The following is a 6,066-nucleotide window of genomic DNA, read 5'->3' as shown; positions in this document are numbered from 1 at the left end:
TCTCTTTCCCTCTCCTCTCTTTCCCCCTCCCTCCCTTCCTCCCTCCCTCCCTCTCTCTCTCTTTTTCTCTTTCTCTCTCGTCGGGAACCGATACAACGTATGGGCTACTGGTTGCGAGTTGTTCCCTGTTTTTCGAAAAAACCGATCCGCTAATAACTTGTAACCATATTTTTTCCTTGGCCCGCGCGAGCTCGAAAAATGGATAGGCGAAAAAAGAATTGTAACACACGATTAATCGATGTGTCGAGTTTTAAACGCGGCAATGAATATTTTTAATAATTGGAACTAATTATATAATTCGATCATTCCCTTTTTTCATCTTGCTAAAAGTAATTTTCCACTTTTTTCCCTGACAGACGTCAGAAACTTGACAGACGTTTCAATTTAATTATGTACATATCGCATATTGCTGAAAGAGTTACAGATATGAAAGAAGATGAAATTAATATAAATTAAGAATTTAAAAACCAAATTAATAATGTTAATTAGTAAAAAAAAAAAAAAAAAGAAAAGAAAAGAAAAGAAAAAAATTTATATAAAAGTAACAAATGAAGAGAAGATTCTTTTAATTTTTCCATGCTAAAATCATGTTTTCACAGTTTATAATTTCAACGGAAACATGATCGATCCCCATAAAATAATAACGGATTAATATATACGAATGATCTTTGGGCCTATAAACAGTAATATATATATATATAAATTTTGTAAAGCATCATCATACCTAATCTAAAACCCATACATGTCTCATAAAGTACGCTTCCATTCATCCTTCCTCGTAAACATGCTATCAGAAAATAATAAAACCGCCAAGGGAAATCGGTCTGATTCCACACGGGAGCCATAACAGACCGGGGTCCGCTCGTAAATTTTGGACGGCGTTTTACTCTTCTATTTATTTCTCCTTTCCGAGAAATCGATCAGAGTGTAACACAGGTATCAAAATCGAATCGTGGTCTTTGACGGACCACGTTGTATAAAACCAAAGATTTTTTATACCATCAATGATACATTAGAAAATGATAGAAGCCGTTAAGCCGGATTCATTTTCATCGAATCTCTTCATCTTAACTGAAATGAAATTATTGCCAATTAAATAAAACGAGAAAGAATTATTCGTGTATAAAAATTTGCTATCAATTTAATTACATATTGAATATCAATATATTATTTATTCAATTCAATATCCAGTAATATAATAATACTATAAATTGATTATTTTATACCTGAACAATATTAATTATCGAAGATAATTTGTTAAGTATACGTCTCCTTGGAAATTAAGCTTTGAATATATCGTCGATTAAATTTTCCTTAAATGAAGATTAAACGTTCCTATGTATGAGCAACTCACAATATGCACGCCTTTGATCGCTTCTCCGCCACAATTACCTGTCAGCATAGGCAAACGCACGATATTCTGGTTGATCAATTAATTATGTATCTTTAGAATTTTAATAAAATTTCCAATTATCAAAGTTAGTCCTTGTCATTGTTTTGAATCTATCGAGAGGAAAGGTTTTTCATATAACGTATTGATGACTGTAAAATGAATGTATTTTGTTACTATTTGCATATATGCACGGTGTACCGACGCATAGAGCGATAAACAAATGTATAATGGTATGAATATTCATGATCGGTGAGAGATGGACAATCATGAAACATAAGAGCAATCTCGTTTAAGAGCAATTTCATTAATATATTTTTACATTAAAAATTGTAAAGAATTTTAAATATTGTTTCTATCTAAATCTTTTAAAATTTACCTTAATGTATTTCAATCATCATAATGATTTGCTAATAAATAGTTTACTACACGATATTTCAAGACATCATGATTGACGATGATATTTAGAATATTATATTTATGAAAATTAACGTTATAGAATTCCCTATATTATTTATCCAAATGAGATCTCTATAAAAAAATAACAATCAGGTCATTAAATTGTAAATTTCAATTATAAATAAAATATAATTCTTGCTGGATAGAATCAAGTTTTTTTTCCTAATAAATCCACAATAGATCGTGAGTATCCTTTCCAAAGAATCTTCACAGGTACAACACGATCGTGTCGAGAGATGCAGGAAAAAAAAAGGGTTGATTTCACCCCAGGAAGATCCACGGATGGTAAACTGGGCGTAACCCCCAAAATCATCTTACAAGTGTGCGCAGAAATCGGCGCCAGGGGTTGAAAGAGAGAATAAGAGAAAACGAAAAAGAGAGAATGAGAACGGATAAAACGTGGCTGATTTATTTATCGAATCATAAATTACCGGGGTTACAATACGTGGCAGCATGCAAAAGCGCGCGCGTCTCTACGGCGTTCCTTTTCTCTCTGTTCCTCCCAAATGGTGGATCGAAAACGCAGTGAGGGACCGAGGGTGTAAACGTAACGCGTGTTTGCATTGCGTGCTCGACCGGAAACACGATTTATACGATGCAAATTAAATGTGTACGGTACACACACGCGCCTGGCTAGCTAACGTTCGTCCATATCAAAAATCCCTTACCAGAATCTATTGTTGTTATTCTTAATGTTTTCATTACCTGATCCTTACGACTTGCTTCTTAAATCGTATCCTTTCTGATCTGATTCAATTTGCACACGAAATGAGAATTTTATTTATACTGATATCGAAGATGAAGTTCTTTCCTATCTCAATCTCGTTATTTTCTCATCTCATTCTCATCATCATTGAACATTGAACATAATACAAAAATTGACAATTATGGTATTCGTTTGAATTAAGAAGAATTGCAATTGAACGTTTTTGCATTGATCTAGTATTTATGGGCGATTATCGTTAAGAACTGAAACACTTACGTGGTCGGGTGTATAATTTCGAACCCTTTCTAAATCAGAATACTGAATAAACTGCGATCCATTTGAAACGCATGGATTCTTCACGGTTGCGTCCACATGTCCAGCAATTCGATACGCTGGATAAAATCACTATTATCCTCCATAGTCTGCAAACAATTATTCATTTTTCGCGTCAACAAAACGCTTTATTCTATAATCTTTATTCGTTATTATTTTATAAAGAACGAATTGTTTCATTAAAGTATTATTATATAAAATTATTATAAAATTTGAATTTTAAAATATTATTATTTATGAAATCGGTAATTAATGTTTATTACCGATTAAGAAAAAAAGGAAGAAAAGATTATTTTTATCTGCTTGTTTCGTGTTAAATAATCAATTTATAACATGTTACAAGAATAATATCTTATAATGTGACTTCTATGGATACCCTTCCAGGTTACCTAGCTATGTTGTGACAATGTTTAGGGAACATTTTGGGGTCTAACATTTGTGTATGCTCCCCTTTTTAGCCAGTTTTCATTGTACAACGAAAACGTATCGGCCATTGACAAATGGGAGATATTAATTTTAACGTACCAGAATTTCACATGACATCCACGTCATGGGATACTACCCTCGATTGTCGCGTTCATTCTCCCATGTTCCACTCAAAATTTGCTAGATATATCCAAATATCAATAAGTAACTAAATGTTAAATAAGTTTAGAAAACACCATAAATCATCATTCGATCATTCTGCAATTAATTAAGTTAAATATCTTAATTAAATAATTTCATCTTAAACAATTATCTATTATAATTATTTATTTATAAAAATTCGATATAATAGATAAAATAATCATTAAATATTCAATCTTTTTCCATACTCTAATTTATTTAATCGCGATGTATATTAAGAAATAATTTAGAAAATTGAATTTTTGAATATATTTATGAATTTCAACTGATCCCATTGTAATTGTTGTACTTGATCGCACAATATTTCTTCCTAGAATATAAAACATACTTAAAACCAAGCAAAGAGATAAGGCCGCAAAATGGCGAGGACGTATCAGACGGAAATACGTTCGAAAAGGTAGGGCGACATTGGGAATTGAAAAATAGTGCCTTGGGCCGCTGTCGTTCACAGTGATGGTTTCGTGACAGCCAATGTAACGCACGAATTAACGAAATAATTGATTTTCATACCGTTCAGAGTAAGCGGCGCGCGCAAAAGACTGAGCGAGCCGATCGTCGAACCGAGGAGATATTTTCTCGATTTCCTGACCGCAGGTGCATCCACGTTACTGTGTTGTGTATCAAAAAATTCCAGCCTTAGGCGAATTTTCTTTTACATCGAGAAAATACTTGACTCGTTATTCATGTAATTCTATACACTTTTGCACTGTTATGTAAAAATTCTATTATACAATTATAAATATAATAATAATTTTCTAAAAAATCAGAGAAATATTTGATTTGTATTTAAATATTTATTCTAATTTAATAAGCAATTTCTTTCTTATTATTCTTTAAATCGTTTTGATATTTCCAATTTGTACAATTATTATTTTTCACTTTTTAATCAATTCATCATCGTCGTATGAATGAAATTACTTATTTATTAAAAGTGTTAAGTTAATTGAATTAAATGTCCAAATAAATGTATATCTGCTTATTGTAAGAAGACGAGGAATGTTCTACTATCTGGCTAATAATTCGTCGAAGTCAAGTAAATCGGCGTGTCTTATAACGTTGATAGGTAGAGCGAAAGAGATTCGTAGCCAGCTGGATAATATAAGCGGGCGGGCACGCTGCTATATGGATGAGGAATCGGTCGAAGAAAGAAAACGAAGGCGGAAAGAGAAAGAGAAGGAAAACGAGGAGAGAACAGATTTATATTTGAAATTAGATTAAGCTCCTGCGCTTGAAAGCTATATAAACGCCCCTCTAGCCGGCAGTGCCGCGTACATTCCGCGTTCCACAATCCACTAAGAGGAGAGACTCAATAAACCAACCACTCACTCTTTCTTCCTTCATCTTTTTCTCTTTCCTATTCTCTTCTTTCTTTTTTCTTTCTTTTTCTCTCATATCTTTGCTTTCGTTTCATACCCTGTACTTTCACAGAATCCAACTCCGTTCTTCCATTCTTTCTATCTTTATTTTTACCAATAAAACTACTCGACAAAATACTCTTATTTCTTTTTCTTCCCCGTTTTGCAAAGTGTACGATCTTTCTCGTATGTTCTTATTTTCCACGGAAAAATAACCATTTTGTTGTTCTGCTTTATCCGTTTATGAATTTGTATATATACTTGTATTATTTTTTATAGATATAGATGTATGGAATCTTGAAACAGTGGATGGTGATTTTGTTTTCTAATATTTTTATGATTTATTTTTCTTTTTTCCTTTTCATTTAATATTTTTATGTCTTTTATTTTATATATATATGTATATATATTATATACTTTTAATTTAAATCCTTTTATCATTTTTATAAAATGATTGATAGTAAGATAAGATTTCTGATGAATTAAAAGTTTTCATATTAATAGTAATTTTTTCTTATAAATGTTAAATTATATCAAGAGGAAATATTTATATATTTTGTAAATTATGTTTTAATGAATGAATTATAAAAAAGAAGTACAAACTATGAAGTAAAAATTGTCATGTATAAGTTATTTATAACTAATTTTGAGATAATAAAGTTAATTAATGTTGTATAATAACTTCACATAGGAGTTTGTAATGTACCTGGTCCCACGCCGTATCCATATCCTTGAGGTCCGAAATTTCGAACATAACATTCTAAATAGCGAAGATGAAGTTAAAATATAAAATCTACAATAAATTCTATTGATTATAATAAAGAAAATGAGTAAATTTATAAAATTCGAAATTTACACTAACGTTTGCAATAAATTTCCCCACAATTTTCTTGATATGTTAACGGTTCCAAGGGTTTTCTACAGCAGTAGCAGCTGAAGCATGTATTATGAAACGGCATACCGGATACAATCTTGAACGGTATTCAACGTTCACGTGTTTCAACGTGAATTAACAAAAAAACTATTGATTTTTAAAATTAAAATCAAAATTACCTGCATTTCAGCTTGATATACTTTTCGTCCACAGCGTTGACAATCAACTCCTCCACCCAAACATTCGCAACCAGATTTCGGTCGACAACATCCTGACTCAATGACTATTGGTTCAGCCCTTTCGGTACTACAACATCTTCTGC

At 31.6% G+C, this 6,066-nt stretch overlaps 1 protein-coding gene across 3 annotated transcripts in view; it reads right to left on the bottom strand.

Moving 5' to 3' along the window:
* Positions 1-5,383: 5,383 nt before the first annotated feature.
* LOC102676046 overlaps positions 5,384-6,066 on the bottom strand; it is a 3,095-nt gene continuing 2,412 nt past the window's right edge. Inside the window, exons 4-6 of one of the 3 annotated variants that reach the window (XR_004150487.1) lie at positions 5,924-6,066; positions 5,733-5,803; positions 5,387-5,630 (exon numbers count right to left, since the gene is read on the bottom strand). The exon at positions 5,924-6,066 is cut by the window's right edge and continues 1 nt beyond it. The gene's annotated coding sequence lies outside the window, so the exon portion shown is untranslated. The other 2 variants (XR_004150486.1, XM_031510457.1) reach the window with 2 other exon arrangements.

This window comes from Apis dorsata, unplaced genomic scaffold, assembly GCF_000469605.1.
Source record: "Apis dorsata unplaced genomic scaffold, Apis dorsata 1.3 scaffold_227, whole genome shotgun sequence".
Lineage (NCBI taxonomy): Eukaryota > Metazoa > Arthropoda > Insecta > Hymenoptera > Apidae > Apis > Apis dorsata.
The sequence above is the reverse complement of the archived record's forward strand: the minus strand, read 5'-3'. Positions and strand labels throughout refer to the sequence as shown.